Source organism: Hypanus sabinus, chromosome 9 (assembly GCF_030144855.1).
Source record: "Hypanus sabinus isolate sHypSab1 chromosome 9, sHypSab1.hap1, whole genome shotgun sequence".
NCBI lineage: Eukaryota > Metazoa > Chordata > Chondrichthyes > Myliobatiformes > Dasyatidae > Hypanus > Hypanus sabinus.
This window is the reverse complement of record NC_082714.1, coordinates 61,901,757-61,929,689: the sequence shown is the minus strand read 5'-3', so window position 1 is coordinate 61,929,689 and position 27,933 is coordinate 61,901,757.

Sequence of the window (27,933 nt, the reverse complement as noted above, 5' to 3'; positions counted from 1 at the left end):
ACCTACTTCCAAGCACCTTAAAGCTGTGCCCTCTCATGTTAGCCTTTGCAGCCTTGGGGAAAAGCCTCTGACTATACATATGATCAATGCCTCATCAGCTCTGAAGGTGTGGGGATGGGAGCTATTGGTGGACAAGATTCCACTTTTAAGGCAAGTAGGACTTTTCTCCCTCTGATTTCAAGATGTGGCATTTTTCCTTCCCCCCCCCCCCACCCCTGAGGCACATTATCAGCTCATTTTCCTCATTGCCGTGAGCAGGGTCTTACAAGTTGAGCTGCTGCTCTTCCTGCAACATGACAACCGCTGGTGAAGGGTCTCAGCTTGAAAAGTTAATGGTTATTATGTTCTGTAAATGCTGCCTGACTCGCTGAGTTCCTCCATCATTTTGTGTGTGTTGCTCTGAATTTCCAGCATCCACAGAACCTCTTGCATTTCTGAGATGCTCTTCATTCATCTTTGGGATGTACTCAGGTGTGACTGGCACTATGGGTATGCAAGCTCCTCACCCTGTTGCTGCCCCAAGCAGCTGCGGGGATGGAGGGGAGACAGCTCAATATCTGAGCCTTGAGGGTCTCCTCAGGCCTATAACCTCGCCTCCCCTGCCAGTGGCTGAAGAAATATCCTTCGGAGCTGAGGAGAATCAGAAGTGATCTTATTGAAGCATGCAAAATCTTCAGGGGGGTCACGAGTGGGTAAACATTGAGAGGGAATATAAATCACCGGTGATTGAATGGCAGAGCAGACTTGATGGACTGAATAGCCCCCTTCTGCTCCTATGTTTTATGTTCTTATGACCTCCAGAAAGCTACCTCATATGCTAAGTGGCAATTCCGAACCAAACGTGAATCACACTAGGACACTTGACAGCTGAGGCAAGGCTTGAATGCCATGACCACCTGGCCTGCTACAAAGCAATATAAATGACAGCAAGCTTTCACTCCTAGGTGAGCTCAATATCCTTTTATACTCATTTTGACCGACAGAACATGGAGGAACCTTCACAAACGCCCACAGCCCACGATGACCCTGTGATTCCAGTCTCTGAGACCGACATGAAAGCGTCACTCAGGAGGATGGAAAGCATCGGGCCCAGACAGTGTACCTAGCCAAGCACTAAAGACTTAAGTTAATCTACTGGCTGGAGTGTTCACTGATATCTTTAACCTCTCACTTTGGCAGTCTGAGGTACCCACCTGCTTCAAATTTACCAGTGCCCAAGAAGAATATGGTAATCTTCCTCAATGACTATTGTCTAATAGCTCATACATCCACTGTGATGAAGTGTTTTGAGAGGATGGTGATGTAACATATTAACTCCTGCCTGACAACAGGTCCACAGCAGATGCCATTTCATTGGCTCTTTGCTCAGCCCTGGAACATCTGAACAGTGAAGATGGATACATCCGGATGCTCTTCACTGACTACATTTAGCATTCAATAATATCATTACCTCAAAACTAAGCAATAAGTTCCAAGATCTTTCTCAATACCTCCTTGTGCAAATGGATCCTCAATTTCCGTACTTGCAGACCCTAGTCAGTACGGATTGGCAACAGCATCTCCAATAGCACAGGTGCAGCACAAGGTGTATGCTTTGCTCCCTGCTCTATTCACTTTAAATTTATTACAGTGAGGCTGAGTAAAGCTCCAACACCAGATTTATGTCTGCTGACACCACAGTTGTTGGCCAAATCAAAGGAGGTGATGAATCAGCATATAAGTGGGAGATTGAAAATCTGGCTGAGTGGTGCCACAACAAACTCTCACTCAACATCAGCAGAACCAAAGAGCTGACCGCTGGAGGAAGAAATCAAAGGTGCATGAGCCAGTCCTTGTTAGGCAATCAGAGGTGGAGAGGGTCAGTAATTTTAAATTGCTTGGTATCATCATATCAGTATATCTGTCCTGGGACTAACACGTAAATGCCATTACAAAGAAGATACGATTGTGCTTCCACTTTCTTTGAAGTTCGCAGAGATTCTTTCTGTCATCTAAAACTTTGACAGAGTTCTATAGGTGCACAGTAGTGAACATCCTGGCTGGTTGCATCATGGCCTGGTATGGAAATACTGAGGCTCAAGAAAGAAAAACCCTACAAAAAGTGGTGCCTACAAAAAGCCTACAGTCTGGTTGTCCATTTCATCCTAGGCGAAGCCCCTCCTACAAGAAGCGCTGCATCAAGACAGCAGCGTCCATCATACAGGACCCCCACCATCCAGGCCATGGCCATGCACTGGTCTTGATGCTGCCATCAGGAAGGAGATAGAGGAACCTTATGACCCACACCACCAAGTTCAGGAACAGTTATTATCCCTCAACTATCAGGCTTCAGAACCAACATGCATAAAGTTCAAAGTAAATTTAAAATCAAAGTTATACAACATGTGTCACCATGAGATCCATTTTGTTGTGGACATTCACAGTAAATCCAATAACCATAATCAATGAAAGATCACACCTCTTGACTCAACTCAACACTGAACTGTTTCCACAACCTGAGGAATGTTCTCAGTTCTATCTATCTATCTATTTATTTATCTCTTCTTTTGCACCTTGGTTGCTTGTCAGTCTTTGTGTGTAGCTTTTCACTGATCCTAAACTATCTCTTTGTTTTACTGTGAATGCCTACAAGAAAATGAATCTCAGGGTAGTATATGGTGACATAAACTTTGATCATAAATGTCGAAGTCTGTAGCATTATACAGACTGTAGGATTTTTCTTAAGTCCTAATGTACTCCACTAGGCATGACAGGTAAAAACGTGGCCTTCCCTCTTCATTCACCAAAACCCCAATGGCTAACAAAGAAATGCTGAGCACAGAATTCCTCAATAATGGATAGATCACAAATAATGGTTGAATTGAAATGAAAAGTTAATCCTGGGAAATACAGATTGCTGCAATAACAGCATGAGCATAGCCAAAAAATAACAACAGAAGGGTTCCGTAACAATATCCAAAAGAGGATGCCCTCAACAATAAAGATGAGAACTATGATCATGTCCAGTATCAAAACAAGAAAAAAAAGACCAACTTGATAGCAATTGCAAAACAGTGTGCAGATTATTTTCTCTCTTTTTGCTCCACACATTGAGCAGAAGATAGAAAAGCAGGCTCAAGGACAGTTTCAAACCCACAATTTTATGACTTGAACATTTCCACAGTATGATAAGATGGACACTTGATCTCACAATTTACCTCATCATGATCTTGCACCTTATTGTCTACCTGCTTGCACTTTCTCTGTAACTAAAGCAATTTATTTTGAGTTCTGTTTTTGTTTTACCTTGTTCTACCTGAGTGCACTTTTGTAATGAATCAATCTATATGAACAATATGCAAGACAAGTTTTTCACTTCCCTTGGTACAAGTGACCAATTTACCAATTTGTACTGTTATTGTTGACAATCTCAGTAATAGAAAGTAATCAATAGAAGCAGTCTTAGTAATCAAAATGCAACAAAATGCCACACTGAAGAAATAATGCTAACATTCTTAGTATTAATATATTATTAATGGTAGTGGTAGCAATGAGGAACTAATCAATACTTGTAATCAATATTGTAAATATCAATGCAGTCAATACTAATCTAAGTACTCAAAACTAACCATTAATACTGTAAACTGCCAATGATTAAATAAATTACCACAGTCTTGGTAATTAATATGACTATTGGCAATTCTAAATAGAGACTTGACAGTAGTCAATTCTAAGGGACTTCGTGCTCAACTGAATAATGGCATGCTTAGTAATAAGCATAAAATCAATACAGGTAGCTCGGTGATCAATTTTATGTATGGAGTTACTCTAAATATTAAGTAAATGCTTTCTACCAGCTGGGCTGATAATCAATATTATAATTGCCATTTTCCTAAGCAATGAGAGAAAAGAATCAATATGACTGCTTTGGCAATCAATGGAGTAAACAACAAACCTCAGTAACAAATACTTAGTATTAATAACGTTGCAAATGAATACTGAAAATGTAGAAAAAAACTAAAATAAACTCTCTCCTTGGTAATACTTAAAATACTGATACCATCAAGTAAATAGTCAACATTAACAGCTTTGGTAAGCAATATTATAAATATAGATATTCTTAGTAATGAATAAGTAATCAAAATGACTCCTGGTTTTCAGCATTAAACTGCTGTATCTCTCAGCATTAGGAAATAATCAACTGCAACACTTTATGTATCACTAGTATGAGTATAAACATTTGCAGTACTGAATAAATATGTGGTCATTATTGTAACTGTCAATATTGTAACTGTCAATTCCCTCACAAAATGGTAAATAATAAATAAGGACAGTACTAGTAATTGATATAGTAAATATCAGCAGCCTCAGGAATAAGAAAGTACTGGGAACTTGGTGGTCAATGTCAACTTATTGACTACTGAATAAACAATGTAACACCACACAGAGCACCAGAAGAACTCAATGGGTCAGGCAGCATCTATGGAGGTCACGGGCCAGTTGATGTTTTGGGACAATATTCTTCAGCTGGACTGGAAAACAAAACAAGTCTTGGTAAAAAAAAAGTGAATCTATGTCTCAGTAATGAACACAAAACTCACTAGCAGCAACTACAGTATTGTAGTCAACCTCATCAATACAGACACCTTCAATATTAAGGGAAAAATCAGTATCTATGGCCCTTGTGCTAATTATTGTAAAAACTGACATTACCTAAGAAATATAATAAATACCTTTCTCTTTGCAATCTATGTCTTAAATACAGTTATCCTCAGTAATGAGGAACTATTCCACACCACCCATCTTGAAAAGCAATATTAAAGGAAAGCCTCTGAATAGTAAGTTAATAAAGAACTATAGATGTGTGTTGGAGAGTATATTGACCGGCTGTATCACAGCATGGTATTGAAACACCAATACACTTGTATGGAAAATCCTATGAAAAGTAGTGGATATGGCCAGTCCATCAAGGGTGAAACCCTCCCCACTGTTGAACACATCTACATGCAGCGTTGTGGCAGAAAAGCAGCAGGGACCACCACCACCAAGGACATGTTGCGTTCTCACTGCTGCCATCAGGAAGAAGGTACAGGAGCCTCAGGATTCACACCATCAGCTTCAGAAACAGTTAATATCCTTCAACCATTAGGCTCCTGAACCAGAGGGGATAATTTCACTCAACTTCACACACCCCATCACTGAACCTCTGGACTCACATTCAAGGACTCCTCATTTCATGATCTTGATATTTATTGCTTATTTGTTATTGTTATTATTATTATTATTATTATTATTATTATTATTATTACTATTCCTTTTTTCCCTTCGTTTTGGATTTGCACAGTTTGTTGTTGTTTGCAAACTGGTTGCCTGTACTGTTGATGCAGTCTTTCATTGATTCTGTTACGGTTATTAGATTTGTAGAGTATGCCCACAAGAAAATGAATCTCAGGATTGTATTTGGTGACACATACAGTATGGAGCTTGAAAATAAATTCAATTTAAACCGTGAACTACCTAATAGTTACTAATAATGTCTCTCTCTATCTCTCTTTCCCTTTATCTATGATATTAGTAATAAATCAATACTGTCAGGGTTAGTAATCAATATTTTAAATGCTGTTCCTGAAGTAAGGAATAAATAATGAATGCCAACTGTCTTGGTGGACGTTATTATAAATATTGATAGCTTTAATATGGAGTAAGTAATCATCAGCCTTTAGGAAAAATCAAATAATCAACAGCACATCCTTGGTAATCAATATTATAAATGCTCAATATCTCCTGTGTATGTAGGTAATTAATGTTTACAGATTTTATCTTCAATATTTTCATATTAGGCATTCTAAATAATAATTAATAATACCCATTTTGTTAATTGATATTTTAAATGCTGACTTATTCATAAATAGTTATTAACAACAGCTTTGACAATCAATATTTTACAATCAAGGTCTCCTCATGTAGGTAAATAATCCATTTCAACAATTTTGATCATAAGAATTTATGAAAGCAGAGAAGGCCGTTTGCACTCCTATTCATGTTCCACCATTCATCAAGATTATGGCTGCTCTTCCATCTCAACACTATTTTCTTGCTCCTCTGGCATATCTGTGGATTCCCTAATGTCCATAAAGTTATCCAAACTTCCACAACCCTTCGGGAGGAATCTACAGATATTACGATGGAATTTGAGCCATGATCTTTGGGCAGTTAATTCAGGGCTTTAGGGTCGCAGCCAAGTAACTTAACCATTGTTCCATCACCACGCTCTTTGTATGTTGATTATTAAATATTGATACACTAATTTAAGTATAATAATCTTAGTTTACATCCAATTATATGCTGACTTACTTATTGCCTGTTATGCCACTGGCATTTACAGCAGCAATGAAGATCCTCTATCTCTGTCTGTCTTAGGCCATATCATCACACACAGATATAGAAGGATTCTTCATTGCTGTTTCTGTAACAGTTTGTTAGCCCTGAGCTGAACTCCCAAACCTGAGGACTGGTAGACCACTCTTAGTCTGGCCTGTACCCTTTGACCTGTTTGATATGGGTGACCCTACCAAAAGCCAAAGCACAAAGCCTTGACTCGAGCCAGCACTGCTCTCCCATCATCGAGGCAAGCATTCCTCCAAACCCTACTACAAGGTTGTGGATCCAATTATATAAAAAGTACTTAGTACTGAAGAAACAGCTGGCGAGTACAGTCAATATGGATGCCTTCATAAGTGAACATAAATACTTAATTCCTACTGCTTTTGGTAATGCGGTAGCAAGAGACTTGGTCATTGATGTTATTAATACCAGAATGATGAGTAATAAGTTTATATAGAAAAAACCAAGAGAACCAGTAATCAATATTGTAGATGTTGACACCTTCCATTCCGAAAATAATGGAAAGAATGGCTTTAGTAATTAGTATTGTCAATGCAGACAGTCAGTCATACATAGTATTGGTTTTCAATATTGACAATTCTAAAAGCATTAGTAATAAAATGATCAATGGTCAATGCCCCCCTCACTGGACCCCCTGCAGTTTGCGTATCATCCCAACCGCTCAACAGATGACGCCATTGCCATCACCCTCCACCTGGCCCTAACCCACCTGGACAAAAAAGACACATACGCTCGGATGCTGTTCATAGACTTCAGTTCAGCATTCAACACAATCATCCCTCAGAAACTGTTTGGAAAGCTGAGCCTACTGGGCCTGAACACCTCCCTCTGCAACTGGATCCTAGACTTCCTGACTGGGAGACCTCAGTCAGTCTGAATCGGGAGCAGTATCTCCAACACCATCACACTGAGCACGGGGGCTCCCCAGGGTTGCATACTCAGTCCACTGCTGTTCACTCTGCTGGCTCACGACTGTGCTGCAACACACAGCTTGAACCATATCATCAAGTTCACCGATGACACGACCGTGGTGGGTCTCATCAGCAAGAACGACGAGTCAGCTTACAGAGAGGAGGTGCAGCGGCTAACAGACTGGTGCAGAGCCAACAACCTGCCTCTTAATGTGAACAAAACAAAAGAGATGGTTGTTGACTTCAGGAGGACCACTCCCTGCTGAACATCGATGGCTACTCGGTGGAGATCGTAAAGAGCACCAAATTTCTTGGTGTTCACCTGACGGAGAATCTCACCTGGTCCCTCAACACCAGCTCCATAGCCAAGAAAGCCCAGCAGAGTCTCTGCTTTCTGCGAAGGCTGAGGAAAGTCCATCTCCCACCCCCCATCCTCATCACAATCTACAGGGGTTGTATTGAGGGCATCCTGAGCAGCTGCATCACTGCCTGGTTTGGAAATTGCACCACCTCGGATCACAAGACCCTGCAGCGGATAGTGAGTTCAGCTGAGAAGATCATCGGGGTCTCTCTTCCTGCTATTACAGACATTTACACTACACGCTGCATCCGCAAAGGAAACAGCATTATGAAGGACCCCATGCACCCCTCATACAATCTCTTCTCCCTCCTGCTGTCTGGGAAAAGGCTCCGAAGCATTCAGGCTCTCACGGCCAGACTATGTAACAGTTTCTTCCCCCAAGCTATCAGACTCTTCAATACCCGAAGCCTGAACTGACACCTTGGCCCCATTGTCCTGTTTATTATTTATTGTAATGCCTGCACTGTTTTTGTGCACTTTATGCAGTTCTGTGTAGGTATGTAGTCTAGTGTAGCTTTCTCTGTGTTGTTTTTTTTATGTAGTTCAGTCTAGTTTTTGTATTGTGCCATGCAACACCGTGGTCCTGAAAAACGTTGTCTCATTTTTACTATGCACTGTACCAGCAGTTATGGTCGAAATGACAATAAAAGTGACTTGACTTGACTTGACCTGGTCTTAGTAATCAATATTGTACATGCTGATAACTTCAGTGACAGGAAAATAATTAATACCAGCAGGCTTGGGAGTCAGTAATGTAAATCTGGGTACCCCCAGTAATAAGTATGTACCCAATACTTTCGCAATCAATGCACTCCCTTTGATAAGTATCTAATATAAGTACCTAAATGGATCACCCATTTGTGAGTATTGTAGACACAGACACCATTTCCACCATCTTATTAATCAATATTGTATCTTCTCAGTAATAAATAATTAACGTTTACCTTGGTAATCAAAATGCTAACAGGATAATAAACAAATAGTCAACTCCACCAAGTCTAATTGGCAGTCTTGTAAATGTCACATTTTCGTTAATTGGTAAATATTCTACGATAGTAAGTTTGGTAATCGATACTGTAAATGTCAGCAGCTTCAGTAATTAGTTGTCAATAGCACCAGTCATAATAATAAGTGTTGCCAATGCAAACATCAACATAATAAACCAGAAGTGATATTTACAGGCTTTCAGCAATAAACATATCATAGATGCAAACACAGTATTATGCTAATAATAGAGATAGACTTCCTCAGTGATATTTCCAAACTTCTCTGGTATTAATTGAGTAACAAATACTAATTCCCTTCATAATAATCATGCAGTCAATACAGTTACCACCCCTATCCTACATCTCTCTCCCAACATGATTCTACAATTGATATGTACATTCCAGCTACAATACAATAGATACATGTATTTTATTTTCCACCATTAAGAAATGCCAGGCAATGTTGACCAACGATATTGACCCTCTGTATGTAACTCTGTAATGGATACAATCAGTTAGCAACAGAAAGCCTCTCCATTATAAACCAAAAGAAAGGCACAAGTTACCTATGTAACATTATTACTGATACAGGTAGAGGCACATTCAATAATTAACCATTATTATATACTGATTCTTTCAATGATAAACACATACTCCCTCAATTCTAAGCCAGTATCAAATATAATTCTATCAAGAAGAATCCATAATAGATTCTAACATTCTTCTTGAAAAGCGAGTTATCCAGACAGCGATTGATATAAACTCCCTCAATTATTAACCAGTAGTAACAAACGTTTCCTGAGTAATAGACAGAGTGCCGTCAGATTCCCTGTCAGAGACAGGCAGCATCAGTAATAAACCAGAAACAAAGGCAAACTCGCTGGAATGAAATTATTATAGAGACTCAATCATAAATCACTAATAGACACATACTTTCTCCATGATAAGCCTGTTATAGACAAGAACAACATCATAGTCACAGATCTCCACAGTTATAAACCAGTGGTAGATACAGGATCCCTTTGTTCTAAATCACTTAAAGAAGCACTCTCTCTTAGAATTAATTTAGTTTATTAGATTATTATTCAGAGCATGTGCATCTCAAACAGAAACAGACTCTTCCCTGATAGATGTAGACTCTAACCAATAATAGGTACCGTTAAGAACATAGAACATAGCACAGTACAGGCTTCTTGTCCCATGATGTTGTGTTAACTTTTTAACCTACCTTAAGATCAATCTAACCCTTTTCTCTTACATAGCCCTCCATTTTCTAACATCCATGTGCCTATCTAAGAGTGTCTTAAATGTCCCTAATATATCTGCCTCTACAACCGCCCCAGCAGGTTGTTTCACAGCACCCACCACTCTCTGTAAAGAATTTACCTTTGACATCCTCCGTCTACTTTCCTCCATTCACCTTAACATTATGCCCCTTGTATTAGCAAATGAAATGTGATAGAAAAAGATTGATTCAGTATTGAACCTGTAAGAACTCCAGACTTGTCTAGTCATGAAACCGATTCATCAGTAACTCTATCACAAATAGTGACTATTACTTTTAGACTTTAATTGCTGATGAACTTCATCGGCTATTTTAAGCAGCTTCAAATACACTCACCAGCAGTAGAGAGAGATGTAATAAATTTGTAAATTCTATAAATAAAACATAGATATATCTTCTCCAGTTTTGGTTTAACACCACATCTAACTTCAGTCTAAAGTAGCTCTCACTTGGTAATCAATAGACACTCATTTGGTAATTGATAAACACTTCTTTTGTAATAGATCACTAATTTATTTCTTCAGTAATGCAATTCTAATTGACGCATACTTTTCAGCACAGATAAGTAACAGGAGCAAACAATTTTGTGAGTAGATTTTAATTGATGCACATTTCTTCAATAACTGAATGGTAATATTCACAAGTCCTTCAGTAATAGAGCAGTGAGAGGCACACTCATTCAGTGATATTCAGCTAAAAGATGTACACTCCTTCAGTAATCAATATTAACCAATAATTAGTAAACACACTTTCAGTAGTAGACTAGTAATGAATATATAATTCAGAAATACACTGATAATCAATAGAAACTCTTACAATGCTATACACTCATTCTTTCAGTAATAGATTAGTAATAACTAAGCAATACATCAGATCTAGATACACGCTCCTGCAGTAATCAATTAGTAATAGAATCAAACACCTTTTTAATAACACACAAGGAATACACAGTACGTTCATTCAATAATAGACAAGCAATCCTTCGGTAACAGACCATAAATTGTTCTTCCATAATGGAACACTAAATGATACATACATTTCAGTAACAGACACACACTCTCATTCCTTCTAGAGCAGACATACAATTCTTCTGGAAGACACATACTCCTGCAGTAATAGGCTGGCAATAATCGCACACTCTAGTAATAGACTAGTAACATAAGCATCATCCTTTAGTAAAGGTCAATAACTGGAACACACTCATTTTGTAATGGAAGAGTAATAGTAACATATTGTTACACAGTCCTTCGTTAAAAAATCTCTTACAGATAGACTTCCTTCAATAATAATGGTAATATTTACAGACTCATTCAATGATTGCTTATAACATATACTGTAGAAAATGATCAGTCATATTTGCACACTCCATCAGTATTAGAACAGTAATAGATAGACACATGATTCCTCCATAACAGACAGGTACTCCTTCTATAATAGACCAATAATAAAATCACACTCTTTTAATGATAGACCAGGAACAGATTAACACTCAGTAATAGGCACACACTCCCTTGGTAGCAGATTAATCACTTTTACAAAATATTTTAGGTTTACTTGAGTAACTTACACACTTGTTCATTAATAGACACATCACACACAGACACACACACACACACTCACACTCACACACTTTCAAGAATACATAAGTAATACACACATAATAGACACACTCTGGTAACAGACCAATAAAAGATATCACTTCTTTAGTATTGAACTACTAATCAATACACCCTCCTTCGGTAATAGGCACAAAGTACTTTAGTAATAAACTGATGGTACTAACACAGTAATAGACCAACAATAGATGCACAATACTTCCTGAATAGACCAGCAATAGATATACAATCATTCAATACACTGATAATAGACGAGTAATTCACATGCCAGTCCTTGAGTGGTATATCTGTATGGCTACACACTCATTCCATTACAGATCAATAATATTTACAAACTTTTTCAGTATGGGCCCAGTAATTGGAACAGATTATTTTGTAACAGAACAGTAATATATCCTGCTTTGTACAGTAACAGAACAGAAACAGACACACTTCTATCAGTAATATTTGCACATTCCTTCAGAAATACAGGAATAACCACACGCTCTTCAGTAATAGAATAATAGATTAAATTAATTGGCTGTAATAGATGAAAACCCCATCAGTTATAGACTATATGCACAATGCAATAGAATAATATTAGATATATTTTCCTTTGGTAGGAGACCAGGAATAAATATATATTCTTTAAGCAATAGAGCAGTAATAAACTATGTCTGTAATAGATTAGTAGTAGCCAACCTCCATTATTACTCCTTCAGTAATAAAGCAATAATTGACAAGTAATGTCAGTGCAGACAAGTAATGGATGGAACACTCTGCTTTGTTAAAGGAACAGCATTTGACGTATGCACCTTCAGTGACAAATCAATAATTTTTACAAACTTCTTCAGTAATAGCTCAGCAACAGATACACCTCTTTCAGTAAAGTACCAGAATTTGGTAATACCTTGTTTATAATAGAGCAGTAACAAAAAACTCCTTCAGTAATAGAGCAGTCATACACACACACCCTCTCAGTGATAAACCAACAATAGGAACATTCTCATCAATAATACACCAGGAAGAGATATACACATCTCGAGAGATATAGAAATAATAGACAACCACTCCTTCCATAATGGAGAAACAATAGATTCCTTAGTAATAGATTATTGATAAACATTTATGTTTTAGTAATAGACTAATAGTTGACAATCTTCTTAAATATAGAGCAGTTATAAACAGCAAAAGAGTGGCAATGGATAAAGTTCCTTCTATTACAAACTCATTCAGATAGATCTGTAAGTAGTTACAGAATGTTCACTGCAGACCAGTAATAGTTGGAGTTGCATTCAGTAACAGGTAAGTCATTCATAGAGACTTCTTCAGTAGTGGACCATTTCTTCATTAATAGACAGGTAATAGGTAACAGAATCTTCGACAAGTAAGAGATGAACAATTCCTTCAGTAGTAAACTAGCAACAGGCACATATTCCTTTAGATGATTTACAGATGCATACTTCAGTAACAAACCTGTAACACATGTGTACTATTGAAAATGGACCAGTAATAAGCACACACTCCTTTGGTAATAGAACACTAATTGTTGCAGCTTTCTTCAATATAGACCAGTAACAGCTACACACTCCTTCAATAACTGACCAGTAATAAGTACAAACACTCTCAGCAACAGACCAACAATATGTATATGCTTCTTCAGGATTAGCCAATAAAAGACAAGCAATCTCAGTGACAGAACATTAATGGACACACACACACACTACTGTAATGGACTAATAATAATTTCACACTTCTTGAGTAAGAGTATGTTAAAAACAACACCTTCTGTAATAGACTAGTAACAGATACAAACTTTGTCAGAAATAGACTGTAACAACCAGACTCTCCTTCAATACTAGATTGGTAATAGACACATGTACCTGTACCTTCAGTTATGGAGCAATAAAGGATTGACAGTAAATGTTTCACACTCCCTGGATCATAGAATGCAATTAATCACAATAAATACTCATTTAATAATACATCAGAGATTGTTACACATTTTTGGGGGGAATGGGCCAGCAAATGACATACTCCTTTGGTAACAAATGTGTAATTAAATACATATTCCTATGGTCATAAATCAGCTGTAGACACACACTTATTTAGTAATAGACTAGTAACCAGTGCAGGCCTCTGCAGAAGTAAACCAGTAACTGATACACAATGCTTCAGTAATCGATCTGTAATAGGTAGACACTTGTTCATAATTAGACTGTAATAAACAGGTACTCCTTTAGTAATGGACATGCATTGGTTCAATAAAGTAGTAATAAACAAAGCTCCTTCAGTAACGGACAGTAATAGTTACACACTTTTTCAGTAATATTGACATGCACTGACAATTGTATACTGGTCGAAGACATACACTCCTTCAGTAACAGATCAGTAATATTTACAAACTCCTCCAGTAATAAGTAACAGATACACACTCTTTCCTTAGTTAGACACTTATAGGCACATAACCTTTCAGGAACTGACCAAAAACAGGCACACACTTTCAGTAATATTTCCAGTCTCCTTCAGTAATAGGTGAACAGTAGACATATATTCCTTCAGTAATAAGCACACAATCTTTCATTAATTAGCACTTACTCATTCAGTAATAGGCCATAGGTTCAAACTTAGCCATAGATCAATAACATTGTAGATTCTGATGACAAGACTCTTCCAGCTTTGGCATCACTATAAAACATTGTCCTTTATGGCTCTTTCTGATTTTTTTTCTTGCCTGTTCGCTCCAAGAGGAATTTGTAGAGTCATATCTCTTTTCCTCATTGGCACATCTCACCCTATTTGGTCTTGTCTCGAGCGCTCTGTCCCATGGAGACACACCCTTTGAAGGGCCCCCTTCCTCTGCCATCCTGCTCCTTCTCTGTTCATTATCATCATGTACATGATTTTATCAATTGTTCCCCTTTCTTTCCCATTTCTGGTGCAGTTCTACACCATAAGATTCTATCTAGTCTTCACTTCTAAACACTGATAGATCGATCCTAGAAGAACAGCTTGTTGAGAAGCTGTTGAATTATTGCCCTTGATATTTATTGCAGCACATAAATCCAACTACGTTTGCCCGGTGCATTTGGGGGTAATTGGAAGAGAGTACAGTAATAGAGATTATTACACTGAAGCATAAAATGTCTTGTTCAGTCAGTCATTGCTATAGCACCATCTACAGGCTCCTGGTCTCTGTCTCAAATGGTAATTGGAAAGGATCACCGATGATTATCCTTTTCTCTTTGCTTAATAATGTTACATAAAGTCATGACACTATTTATTTGCTAAAACTTTCCACTTTAGGCTGTTATTCAGAGGTGACTCAGAGGGCTAAAAGCAGCAGTGCATTCTTTATTTTACAAGAATAACCAGCCCAATAAATCTTCAAACACATTGATTATTATCCGTCCAACACTGTGATATATTTTCCAAATCTACAGGTAACACAGTTTCATAGGTAAGTGAAGGGAACTTTACTTCTTGCACATAACTTCCTCTTCATTCATCCTCATGTTTTGACAACAAAGCTCACTGTGCCACCTCTTGAAATGCTGAAGCATAGAAGGCCATGCAGCCCATCTGACTGAGTTGGCCCTTTGCCATAATTGCCCTGTTTATTTCCCACAGCTGTGTGAAATCAGCCCTGTAACACAGTGTATATAACATTCCCGGGTAACTGTTGTGATTTACCGTTGAACCTGCTTCACCATCGTAGCAAGTAGTGCTGCCTAGATTACAACAAATAGCAACGTTAATTTAACAAGTTCTCACATCACCTCTTGTTCTTCTGGCATCTTAACTATGCGTTTTTCAATTAATTTGAATCTACTGCTACCATCTCTCTTATTTCCAGAACTGATAAACAAGGTATTCAAAGAAAATGCAACAGTTAATGTTATGCTCCATCATTTTCGGGCAGGGGTTACTCAGATAGTAATTACTACTTCCTGGAGACTACAGACCAACATTGAAACTGGTGAACCAGAATGGGAAGAATCGATAGCACGTGAGGGAAATGGGAGTTGCTCGGTTGTCCAGCAGACTATTACTGTGTCAGAGTCATGGTTTAGTGGGTAGCACTCTTGTCTCAGAACTATAAAGGATGTGTAGTGCTAGCAAACTCTTTAGCATTGCTACTTACTGTGGCAAATGGCAGAGAGATCACCACCATCAAAGCAATCTCAATGCGGGCAATAATCCCCAACTAAACCACAACGGAGAGTACAGCAATAATTCCAGGTCATTCCATGTGGCACATTCATTTCCTAAACTCAATGTTCCACTTGTATATATACTAAAATTAAAAATCCTGGTTAAAACCAACAGCAATTTACATACATGGAATGATACAGTTAACTACTTACAATCATTATATTATTCAATTGCACATATATAAATATACACTTAATAAATCAATTTTTTCATCTTCTCATCTACAAAATACTTTGCCACCTGCAATTTTCACCTCTCTTATATGTCAAAGTGGCTAAAATGGATCATTTCTCCAAATATTCTGCATATCTGATATCATATTTTGTCCTCCAATTGCTAACATATAATGCATATTGCATTGCATTTGTTAAACACCAACAGATAACATAAAACAGCACAGGGTTAATACTTATCAACCACCATAATAACTATAAATAAATGTCGTAATTGGTACAGCACTGGATATCATGAACTCAGTCACAACAATCTCTACTTGATTGTTATTTAAGTCTCTCCATGCTGGTACTTTTGCTTTTACACTCTTCTTAACAATCTCTTTGATGACTCACTTTAATCCATGAACATTTCTTTTTTTCTTGATGTTCGTTTTGAAATCATCCTCTTTGAATTTCTCTGGACTGTCTCCCAGCCTTTCAGTTTTGAGCTGTACTTGGCTGAGGTTATTACATCCATACCTGTTGTAACATCTTGCTTAGGTTTTGGAGAACATTGAAACTGTCTCCACATTCCATCACTGTCCTCTTTTAATGCATCCTGCAAATTTTGTTTCTATTTCAAGTCCTTCAACATCTTTTATAATTTAATTTTTGCTGGGATCCAACCAATTCTGCAAGACTAGCTGTATGGCTAAGCACAGCTCCAAAACCATATACAACTTAGCTGATGATGCCATTGTTGTGGGCTGAATCAAAGGTGTCATGATTTCAAAATGACAACAACCTCTCAGTCAATGTCAACAGGATCAAGCAACTGATTATAGACTTCAGGAGAGGGAAACCAGAGAGCTATGAGCTAGTACTCATTGGAGGGTACAAGGTGGAGAAGGTAAGCAATTTTAAATTCCTGGGTGTTATTATTTCAGAGGTTCTGTTCTGGACCCAGCACATAAGTGCAATTGCAAGGAGTCTGCAGAGATTTGGCATGACATCTAAAACGTTGACAAACTTCTATAGATGTGTAAAAGAATATATTGTGGAGAAAATATTGACTGGCTGCATCACAGCTTCATATGGAAGCATCAATGCCCTTAAACAGAAAATCCTACAAGAGTTAGTGGGTTCCGCCCAGTACATCACAGGCAAAGTCATCCCAGACTTTGAGCACATCTACATGAAATGCTGTCGTTGGAAAGCAGCATCCATCTTCACAGATCCCCACCATCCAGGTCATGCTCTTTCCTTGCTTGCATCAGGTAGAAGGTACAAGAGCCTCAGGACTCACACTGCCAGGTTCAAGAAGTTACTACCCCTTAATCATCGGGTTCTTGAATAAAAGGACTCACCACTCACTTGCTGCATCATTGAGATATTCTCACAATCAGTGATCTCAGTTTAAGGACTCATATCTCATTATCTCATGTTTTCAGTATTTATTGTTAATTATTTATATTTGCATTTGTACAGTTTGTTGTCTCTGCACTCTGGTTGATCTTTCATTGATTCTGTTGCTATTGCTGTTCTATAGATTTGCTGAGTACACCCACAGGAAAATGAACCTCAGGGTTGTATATGGTGACATATATGTACTTTGATAAAATAATTTACTTTGAACTTTGAACTTCTGCATAGTCCAATTGACTTTGAGAAGGCACTGGTGTGCTACCTCCTTGATTCACTGTAACCTTTCTGGTAGGAATACTCCTCCAATGCCTTTGGGAAAAGTGTTCCTGGATTTAGCCCGAGTAATGATGAAGGTACAATGCTTTATTTCCAAGTCAATATGCCATGCAATAGGTTGTGGTCTTCTGAAGTGCCAGCTCCCTATGTTCTTGGTGGTAGACATTTGGGTATTGCTAAGTGAATAATTGTTAATGGTCCACACGACAGGCATTGTACACAAGTAATGAAGTGAATGAATGCTTAAGGTGGTGGATGTGTTGAAATCAAGGACAGGGTTTAGTCCTGGATGATGACAACCTCCTTAAAATTTATTGGAGCTACACACATTTGAGCAAATGGCTCTTTGTCATGTAACCTCAGAATTTCATTTGCAAACAAATCTACACACCTTAAACAAGTATCATGCTCACTTCCGCCTGAGAGGGTCTCATGTTTGGCAGTTCTACTCCCCTTTCAGCAAAGGCCTCTCCTATAGGTAGAACAGTCAACAGGCCATCCTCTGCTGAATGTCACCCAACAGTTACTGGTGTAGCAATGTTTCAAGGTCAAGCTACAAAATATACTCAGCTTTGTGATGTATCTCTACATGGTCTAAGACCCACCTTGGAGCCTGAAGAGTCAGGTCAGTGTTGACATTCAGGTAAAATTGGCTGAATAGCATTGACAGTGTTCAAATCGCAGCACCAAAAGTACACAGTCAATGGCAGGAGCATTAACAGCAATGATGTACAGAGAGATCTTATATCCAAGTTCAAAACTCCCTGAAAGTTAAGCTAGTCGAGTAGTAAAGAAGGTACAGTATATAGTGTGATTGCCTTCACTGAGTTAATTATTTAGTCAAATCGTTAAGTTCAAGAGTCAAGCATTTATGTTGCAGCTTTATAAAACTGTTGTTAGGCTACATCTGGAGTAGTGGATTCATTTCTAGTTGTCTCTTTATAGGAAGGATGTGGAGGTGCGGAAGAGGTTTTTCAGGATGCTACTTGGATTAGAGGGCACGTGCTATAAGGAGAGATTGGACAAATTTGGGCCGTCTTCTCAGGAGCAGCAGACGCAGAGGGGAGACCGGGTACAAGGTTTGTAAGATTATAAGAGGCATAAATAGACAGTTGCTTTCTTTTTCCTAGGGTTGAAATGTCTAATACTAGAGGGCATGCATTTAAGGTCAAAGGAGATGTGTGAGTCAAGCCTTTTACATAATGAGCGCTGTAGGCCAGGAATGAGCTGCCGGGGATGGTGTTCAGTATCAGGTTTAATATCACTGGCACATGTCATGAACTTTGTGGTTTTTACAGCAGCAGTATAATGCAATAGATAATTATAATTTTAAAAATTGAATTACAGTAAATATATATAGTTAAATTAAATAAGTAGTGCAAAAAAAGTAAGATAGTGTTCATGGGTTCAATGACCATTCAGCATTCTGATGACAGAGAGGAGGAAGCTGCTCCTGAATCATTGAGTGTGGGTCTTCAGGCTCCAGTACCTCCTCCCTGATAGTGGCAATGGGAAGGGCATGTTCTGAGTGGTGGGGGTCTGTAGTGATGGATGCCACCTTTATGAGGGCTTTCTCCTGGCTGATGTCCTGGATGCTATGGAGGCCAGTATGTGACGGAGGTAGGTATGATAGAGAGTTTATGAGGCTCCTAATGAGGCACATGAATGTGCAGAGAATGAAGGGACATGGACATTGTATGTGCAGAGAGGATTAGTTTAGCCAGGCGTCAGCACCTTGATTAGTTTGGCACCACATTATGGGCCAAAACGCCATCTCCTGCACTGTATTTCTTCTGTTCTATATTCTACATTTATATGACTTGATGATGCAAATAGAAAATGGAAACGTTAAGTGTATAATGATGACATATAGATTAGTTTTGATTCAAGTACCTAACACAACTGAGACTGTGATCTGATTAGCAGGAGTGAGTAGATCACTTGCAATGCACTGAACGTTTGAACCAGGGCATGGTATCTCAATAATCTAAACACCCCTCAGCATAAGTCTGCAGTTCTTCAATATTAAAATCCACACCTTTGCTTTCAAATAGCTCAGTGGCCTCATTCCTGTCCTCTGCTCTCTTCCAGCTCTGTGCTTCAGAATATCCTTGATTTGAACTGTACTCTTTTGAACAACTCCTCAGCTGCTGAGATACAAGGCTCCAAAATTTCTTCCCTAAACCTTTATATATCTCTCTTTCTTCTGTTAACCATTACTCCCTGGGTAAGATTTTGCCCCAAAATCTCATTCTGTGCTTGATGTGAAATCTTGCTTGATATTGGAATTGGAATTGGTTTGCTGTGGTCACATGTACCAATATATAGTAAAAAGCTTGCTTTACATACTGTTTGATTAACTTGTTACACAATACATTATGGTAGTACAAGGCAAAACAATAACAGAACTCAGATTAAAATGTGACAGCCACTGGTAGACAATAAGATATAATTTCATAACAAGGTAGATTGTGCAGTTAAGTTTCTTACAGTCACAAGTGAAGCAGTTGTAATACTCTTCTCCAAGCATTGTCACTTTGTTGTGGTGAGTTCCTGAGATCCTGAGAGTGATGACACCTGGAGTTTAGCCAACTGGTGTTTAAATCTGGTAGGGTCAACTGTGGCGGTAAGGTCAAAGGGAAGGTTCTAGATAAAGAGCGATCCAACCATGACAAACAGAGAAACCACCAGAAGATGATGACACATAGGAGTGAAGCCAGAGGAAGGTTGTAGCAGAGAAGGTTTCCAGTCATGTAACATTCCATGCTATCTGTGAAGGATTGTGTGGTGACTGCCCGTGCATCAGCATTCTCCATTAAGTGAATCCACCCTAACCTCTTGGATTAGGTCCCGTGGTGATCAGCAAGTGGTGAAGAAGGCAGGATTGCAAAGTCTGGAGGCCCCTTAGAATATGTAGATCCTGGATCAGCCTTCATACCAACTGAAGACCCAACTACCCCTTTGGAGAACATCATACCCGACTCGAGTAATCTCACTATTACTACTAGTTGCCATACCAAGCCATGTATCCAGATAGGATGCTTGCTATGATGACCAATAAAAATTGGTGAGGGTCAATGGGTACTTACCAAATTTCCTTACCATTGTGAGGAAGGAAAGGCATTGATGAACTTCCTTGGTGGCATGTTGACATGGTTGGAACAGGGCAGGTGTGTTAACATGGCAGGACAGGACAGGTGTGTTGTCTTGGCTGGAACAGGGCAGATATGGTGACGTGGTTGGAACAGAACAGGTATGTTGACAAGATTGGAACAGATAGGTGTAATGACATGGCTGGAACAGGGTAAGTGTGTTGACTTGGTTGGACCAGGACAGGCTATTGGTGATGTTCACTCCTAGCAACTTGAAGTGCTCAGCTTACTCAACCATGGCAACATTGATGTAAACATGAGAAAGTACACCATCCCTATTCCTGTATTTTTGTTTTGCTTACATTGAAGGAAACGTTTTTGTCAAGACACCATGTCACTAGGCTCTCTATCTCCTTCCTGTGCTCCACCTCATCAGTATTTGAGATGGGACCTACTGTGGTGGTACCATCTGTGAACATGCAGATGGAGTTAGAGCATAACCTGGTCTACAGGGCTTAGACTAAAGGGCTGAGAACGCAACCTTGTGGAGCATCACTGTTGAGAACAATCATGGTGGAGGTTTTTCTGTCTATTCTTACTGATTGTGATCTGTTGATCAGAAAGTAAAGGATCCAGTTGCTGATGAAGCTCCTGCCTCCCAGCGCTCAGAATTTTATGATGATATTCTGGGATGTTCTACTATATTGGATGTTGAAGCTGACCTCTAGGCAGTAATTTTTTTTTGTCTGAAGTTCAAATTTTCTCTCCCACTATTTCATCCTGTTCATAAGCTCCTGAAATAATGACTCAGTTGTAGATGCAGCCTGGCTTGTCATGCTAGCTGAGAATCCTTGAGTAATATTTAGACAGACATTATGGGATGTTGCCCCACTCTGCTGCTGCATGGTTGGAGGAATCATTTTTCAAAGGATGCATCACAATGAAGGCTGGTCTGCCATTAAGTTGAGCACACAAGATCCTCATGATCTATATTGATAAACAGCATGGGAGTTTCCCAGTCTCCAATATTTACCTCTCAAGCTAATAGATAAATTATTTGACATCATCACTTTGCATTCTGAAGGAGCTCCTCTGAGGAAACTCCTCGTGATGTTTCCTGCAACTTTACAGAGATTGCACTTCAGAAGTCATGTTCTGTAAGATACGTGGAGTATCCAAACAGACACCAGGTATCGCACTGTTGTTCATTCTCCATATACAGGGGTGAGAAACAAAAAGAAAACTGTTGGAAGAGCTTAATGGGTCAAGCAGCACTGTGGAGACAGGAGGATGACAATTCAGGCTAGATACTGAATCAATCCAAAAATGTTGAATGTCCCTCTGCCTCTACAGGTTCTGCTCGACCTGCTGAGTTCCAGCAGTTTGTTATTTGCTTAAGATTATACCAGGGTTTAGAAACTCTGTTAACTCTGGCACACGTTTTTAAGTACATATGATTGAATCAGTCATGAAGTTTGATCAGAACTATGGATATTCCTGTGTGGGACAGCTGTTCAGCTATGTCTAGGCTTTCTCTTTCCCTTCTGAGCTCAGCCTATGGTCACCCAGCTTTGTGTCAGGTTATTGGGATGACAGTGTAGTCATTCTCTCTAACTTAAAATGGATCTATTTATTTATTTATCTATCTATCTATCTATCTATCTATCTATCTACCTATTTATTTGCTTATTTAGCTATTCATTTATTTATTTATTTATCTATCTATCTATCCATTTATTTATGTAGTTATTTATTGAGATGCAGTGCAAAATAAACCCTTCCGACCCTTCAAGCTGCCTAGCAACCCCCAATTTAATCCTAGCCTAAACATGGGAAAATTTACAATGACCAATTAACCTATGAAGTGGTACATCTTGGATGGTGGGACTGTGGGAAGCACCCGGAGGAAATCTACATGCTCAAAGGGAGAGCGTGCAAACTCCTTTCAGACAGCGACAGGAATTGCACCCGGGTTGTTGGTACTGAAAAGCGTTGCACTATCCACTACGCTACCATGCTGCCCCTCACAATAGCCATGTCTGTATTTTCAGATACGCTGTCAATGTACCTTTGTAGCATTTGCATTGGGATGTCTGGCTGCGACTGTGTTGGGAGAGCCATTGAGAGCTTGGTATCAGTACATGGTATCTGCTCCAGTGGAGTTCATTGCCTCAATAACACATAAGGTTCAATGTTTCAATGCTTCACTACTTCCTGTAGAAGTAGTAGAGACCAGTTCAGTTGTGTCACTTAAGGTAAAATTGGATAGGTATATGGACAGGAAAGGAGTGGAAGGTTATGGGCTGAGTGCGGGTAGGTGGGACTAGGTGAGATGAACTAGGACTAGGAAGGCTGAGATGGCCTGTTTCCGTGGTGTGATTATTATATATATAGTTAGTATCAGAGAATGGGTGGAGTACACAACCTGAAATTCTTATTCTTCACAGACATCCAGAAACAGAAGAAAACCCCAAAGAATGAATGACAGAAAAACATTAGAACCCCAAAGCCCCCTCCCTCCCACACACAAGCAGCAGAAAAGCATCAGCGTTCACCACCCACCAAGAAATCAATAGTAAACCCCCAAAGAGAGACCATGAACTGCAGTCCAACTAAAACAATTGTTCACCCAACTCTTCAAAATGCCACTGGCTCTCTCTCTCACTAACAAGGGGCAGAGAAGTATCAACCTTTCCACACAGAGGGAGACCAGCAGATAGCTGTTTCAATGTTACAATCTGAAGCGATGCTTATTCCAGCTCAGCTGACTTGAGTGTCAGTGTACAAGAACACAAATGTAAATATAGGACATTTCCTTGATAGTGTGGAGGATTTTCCAGAGGCACCTTCAATGGTGTATGCTTTCGGATTTTTAGACAATATTGGTGCATCGCCTGGATTTCGAACTCTGTAACTTCATCCTTGAGTTTCTTCCACACTTAACTGCCCATGAAGGTACAGTGAAGTAGCTTCTCAAAGGAGTAAACGCATTACCTGTGAAATGCATTAATACTAATACACTGGACACATTAATGCTAATACAGTACATGGGATATGTTAACACTGGTACACTAGACATGTTAATGCTTGGATGCATTAATGCTGAAACACTGCCATAATCAGTGTCAGGACCAATAACTCCAGGTAACTTCTCTATCAGTGTCAAGTGGTCAATGGGCAGTTCAGGTGTAGTCTATCCTCTTACACCATTAATTGAGTTTCTCTCTCTCTCTCTCTCTCTCTCTCTCTCTCTCTCTCTCTCTCTCAGCTTGGTCTGAATTGAATTGAATTGACTTTATTACTTTTATCCTTCATATACATGAGGAGTAAAAATCTTTATGTTACGTCTTGTCTTAATGTGCAATGTGCAATTTATAGTAATTTATAATAAATAGTATGTACAACAGGACAGTCAATATAACATAGGAATACAATTGTATCAGCATGAATTAATCAGACCTGGTGGAAGAAGCTGTCCCAGATCCTATTGGTCCTAGCTTTTATGCTGCGGTATCGTTTCCCAGGTGGTAACAGCTGGAACAGCTTCTGGTTGGGGTGACTCCGGTCTCCAGTGATCCTTTGGGCCCTTTTTACACACCTGTCTTTGTAAATGCCCTGAATAGTGGGAAGTTCACATCTACAGATGCACTGGGCTGTCTGCACCACTCTCTGCAGAATCCTGCGATTGAGGGAAGTACAGTTCCCATACCAGGCAGTGATGCAGCCAGTCAGGATGCTCTCAATTGAGCCCCTGTAGAAAGCTCTTAAGATTTGGGGACCCGTACCAAACTTCTTCAGCCATCTGAAGTAAAAGAGGACATTCCACAGCTTTTACATATTCCTTCCTATGTTTTCGCTCACCTAACTGTCCACATTTATCTATTAACCAGGTTCTTCATCACCATGGCAACTTACTTTGGTGCAGCCCTTATCCTTTATTTGTCCATCTGTAACTGTAACACTCACTCTCTTTTCTTTTTGCCACTTTAATATAATTAAGTATGGCATGATCTTTCTGGGGGCCTGCAAACACGATGTGTCAGGCAAGCAGAGGCAACTGAATTTTACAGGACTATCAGAACTAGACAGGACTTCCACCGGGCCTTTCTGAGGCCCGTGACAGGTTAATGAGAATCGTACTACTCCTGATCGAATTCATGCAGCTACTCTTAGATCATATCAGTAGTTCCATGAAATGGCACAAAACTACACCAAGATGCCAACATTCTTTCAAATGAGGATTCAGCCAGAGCTTTTTGGGAAATCTCAGTCAGCGAATACAGTGGAAACTCCAGACAAGTGTTCATGGAGGGTCACGCTGTAGGAGGGAGCAATGTAGAACGGCATGCTGTAGCAGGAAGGGTTATAGTGGTTGATGGGTAAAGGGGGTTAGGAAGAGAAGGGTGTCAAAAAAAAATCAGCCATGATTGAATGGTGACAGGCTTGACTTGATGAGCCAAATGGCCTATACCTGATAATACGAATAGATTGGTTGGGTCATATGGAGAGAAGAGTTACTGTAGGAGGGGAGTGCTGTAGGAGATTGCTGTAGGAGGGAATGACGTAGGAGGCAGTGATAATGAAAGTGAGTGCTCGAGTAGGGAATGTTGCAGGAGGGATTTCCAGTAGGACAGAGTGATGTAGGAGGGATGTCAAGTAGAACAGAATTATGAAGGAGGGAGTGAAGTAGGATAGAGTGACACAGGAGGGATGTTGAGTTGGAAAGAGTGATGTAGGAGGGAGTAATGTAGGAGGGATGTCAAACTGGAGGGAGTGATGCCAGAAGGGAATGCTGAATGGATAGAGATGTTGCCTGTTAAGAGGAGATGCTGAACTTTGATATCTCAGGTTTTGACAACATATTTTCAAGAATGGGTGAGCTCTCCTCTGTGTCCTATCCCTGAGTCAACAATTGCTGAACCAGATTATATAGTGATTATCATGCTGCTATTTGTGGGAGCGTGCTCTGCATATATTGTTATAGTTATGGAATCTACACTTTAAAATACTTCACTGTCTATAAATTACTTCAGAATGTCCAGCGATCAAGAAAGGGGCTGTAAAAATGCATCTTTTTCTTTTTACATCTCACTTAGTATCACAACCAATAAAACTATTTCAAGGACATTGAGAGCTCAAATCTGCAGGGAGTGCCAGTGAGATTTTAGTCAGCTGACCTTCTCCCTCCAACACCTGAGAAGGAAAGCCAACGGAGTTCATTACAGAAATTTTCCTTTACCAGCTCTACCACTTTTACAGGTAATAAATAAAATATTGGAGCAAATATTATTTTTCTAATGCACCTCCCTCTGAGTCTATTCCTATTGGTGACAAACTCCATTTCCCATAGCCTGGGTAGTTGTTGACTTGATTCTGTGTGACTCTGTAGGTTTTCAGCAATGAAATGGCAGGTGCATTTTATGTTTCAGGAAATCCGTAGCAACTCATTTATTGAACACCAAAATACCGAACTCCAAATGCGGTAAAAGTCCTTACCTAATTACCTCAACACGTCAGACTGGCTTTTTAAAGTGAACCTCAACCCAAAGTTGTTGGTCGTAGATTACATACATTTCTGCTGTTTACATTACCCTGAAACTCCCAGCAGGATCCGTTTCCAGGTGGTGCAGGAGCTCCATCCTGGACGGCTTGCTTGAACAACATGTGCAGTCCATGAGAGGCTAGATATCAGTTCTTCTGCTGCGGAGACAACAACTGATGATTGTTGTTGATACTACTGCTGCAGAACTCTGTGCTATCCTGGCTTTCATATTTGAGGAAGAATATACTCCCTGTAGACAGACTTAGCTCTGTGAAGGCAGGACTGTGCTAATTGGAGAGACTAGGTTGACTTGGTTTGTATTTATTAAAAATTTAGTAGAATGACTGTTAATCTCATTAAAACACACCAAAAACTAACTGGCCTCAACAGGTTAGGTGCAGGGGTCCAGACTGAGGGATCACAATCTCAGGATAAGGGTAAGACAGTTAGGACTGAATGAAGAGAAATATCTTCACTCACAGAATGACATCCCAGTGGAATTCTCTTCCATAGGAGGGAGTAGGACCAAGTCACTGAATACCTTAAAGAAGGAGGCTGATTTATTTCTTGACACAAAATGAATCAAAAGGCATGCAGGTATGAAGATACAGTCTTAAAAAGAGATCCAGCCAACATCATGTTGAATGACAGAGCAGGCCTGCTCCTGCTCCTGTCTTTGACATTTCCACGATTCCCGTCAATCTTGTTATTCCAATGCATTTCTGTCCAATCTTCCTTACTGTAGTCTCTATAAACCTGACATTGTCCAAAAGTTAACACTCCATATCTATAGATTCAAGATTGGTTAACGTCACCTCCGGTACACAAGTGTCAAGGAGAAACAAAATTACTCCAGATCTGATGCAGCACAAAAATAAATCACAATAAGATAAATAACACAATAATAATTAAAAAAATACAATAAATAAAAATACGTAAGATGGCTTATATGCAAAGATTGATTATATGGTCTATGATGTGATGCTAGGCACAGGAGTGTCTGTACATAGGGTGACTGACAGAAAATGATAAAGTAGTGGTGGTTGAGGGAGTGGAGGATGGGTTAGTGGATGAAGGTGTTGATCAGCCTTCTTGCTTACATACATTGAGTCCTGCTTTTACATCATCCTGAGCTTGTTGCCTTAAAATGTGTCAGTCATAAACTTGTTTTAAAATTCTTCATCCGTGCTTTAATCTCCCAGTATTGCCTAGTTCCAAAGCCTATGAGAAATCCATACCCCTTTGATAATTCCTGAATTTAATTACTCTTCCTGTGGTGACCGCATCTTGAGCTGCCAAAGCCCAGGCTCCGGGTACACAACATCAGTGAGGCAGAGGGCCAGGATGTCCAACCAAAACAGGTTTGAGGGTCATCCACCCAGGCATGGCATGGCTTGACATTTCAGGCCAGCACCCTTGATTAGGATCGGAGAAAAAAGATGAGGTCAGAGTAAAATAGTGGAGGGAGAAGACTTCTCTGACTTCTCATCTTTTTCCTCCAGTCCTGATGAAGGGGCTTGGCCTGAAATGTCAACTGTTTACTCTTTTTCATAGATGCTGCCTGGGCTGCTGACTTCCTCCAGCATTTTTTGTGTGTTGCTTGGATTTCCAGCATCTGCAGCTTCTCTCGAGTTCGTTTTGGTCTTGTTGCTTGTTGTGTTCTGTATTTGTTGCCCTCTGTATTGTTCTGCCAGGCATTCTGGGCG